Here is a 1,635-nt window from a genome sequence, read left to right on the forward strand (position 1 = left end):
GCTACCTTTTGGTGTATGAGACAATGCTCCAGCCATTTCAGAAAACAGCATTCTTTTATAGCAAAGATAAACCAAAAATGTTAAATTTCCAATCACTTCGAAATGTAACATTTTTCCATTATCAAGTTAAACATATGAAATCTCAATAATTGAATTTTAGTACTCTTCCCCACTTCCCTCCTTAATTTAACTAATTTCTCTTCATCATAGAGGGACATTTTCAGGGCTCTGTCAGAAAAACATTTATAAAGTCTAATTTTCAGAAAAGTAGCTGTAACAGATAAGGCAGACATTTTTAAATAAGAAAAAACATTATGTATACATTTATATAGTATTCTATCATTTTATTGTATAATTTGTAAAAAGATAAGAATTACAATTTTATGCACAGTTGTATTAGAGGCAGTAACTAAAACTGGAAAAGGATCTTTTCTACCTTATTTTCTCATAATAATCTCATCCATTCTCATGGTTTAATTTACCACTTATATATGGTAACAATTACCAAACTCTTCAAACCAGCCTTTTACTTTAAGCTTAGATTTGTACTTACAACTGATAAATGAACATCAGCAGCTTTTTCTGAGATACTGTTAACTTCCTTCAGTTATCAATATTGCTTAAAACTGAAGGACACCCTCTAATAATGTACAGACATATGCTTATATTTACATTACAATGTAAACAGTTAAGTTTCCAATCTAACAACATACATAAGACCATAAATACTTTCAAGGGCAGAATATGTGTCTTGATCATTATTACAACCCTAGTACAAACTATTGTGCTTACAAATAGCATGAATTCATTCACTGATTAGGATTGGTGATAAACTCAAATCATCCATAGTCGATTTGCATTCTGCCATCAAAACTGTAAGTTTTTAGTAGTTAGTACATGTTGTTTAAAGGCAGTATGTGAGAGCTTTTGAAATACAGGTAAGAAACCAAGGGAAAAAGTTATGTTTTCTTTATTCACTAACTATTATAAACAATAAAGTCAACAATCAATTCTACCTTACTTTCATCTTCTGAACACTCATTTATTCCCTAGATTTAGTAAATTTTTATTACTGTCATCCACGCTAATACTCTGGAATTCACTTACTATAAAACAGCCAGAAGGCTTATTGTGAGAAAATTCTATCAATGGCTACCCACAGCTTGTCTACATATCCAACAATCCCATGTCATTGCTACACATAACACACATCATACCAAAAGAAGTATAGATGCTAACTTGTATTATACAATTTTTCTTCAGCTACTTACTCATGCCTCATAATATGAAGATATCTTGGTCTTTTCTAGCCATTATAAGATTGCTGAGTGAATGAATGCAGTAAAATAAAGTAATCCTATCTAATAAAAGAGAAACATGGTAATTGGCGTACAACCGCCACCCTTCCCATTGCCTTATCAGCGAGATATGCAAATTAACTGCCAGCCAAGATGGCAGCCAGCAGCAAGGCAACTGAAGGGAACAGGAGGCTTGCTTGCTCCAGTGATGGAGGAAGCCAAGGTACCACGCCTGCCTCCGCCCAGCTCTGAGCTGCACTCTAAGCAACTATGTTGCAATTATAGAAGCTAAACAATCCCCAGAAACCTGCTTTCAGCCAGCCGTGCCTCAGAGCTA

The 1,635-nt window shown here is 34.0% G+C and overlaps 1 protein-coding gene across 1 annotated transcript in view; it reads right to left on the reverse strand.

Moving 5' to 3' along the window:
* The window catches only part of BIRC6 (baculoviral IAP repeat containing 6), a 169,507-nt gene that overhangs the window by 46,467 nt on the left and 121,405 nt on the right, over positions 1–1,635 (reverse strand). The gene's annotated exons all lie outside the window — the stretch shown is intronic.

Source organism: Myotis davidii, unplaced genomic scaffold, assembly GCF_000327345.1.
Source record: "Myotis davidii unplaced genomic scaffold, ASM32734v1 scaffold238, whole genome shotgun sequence".
Classification (NCBI taxonomy): Eukaryota; Metazoa; Chordata; class Mammalia; order Chiroptera; family Vespertilionidae; genus Myotis; species Myotis davidii.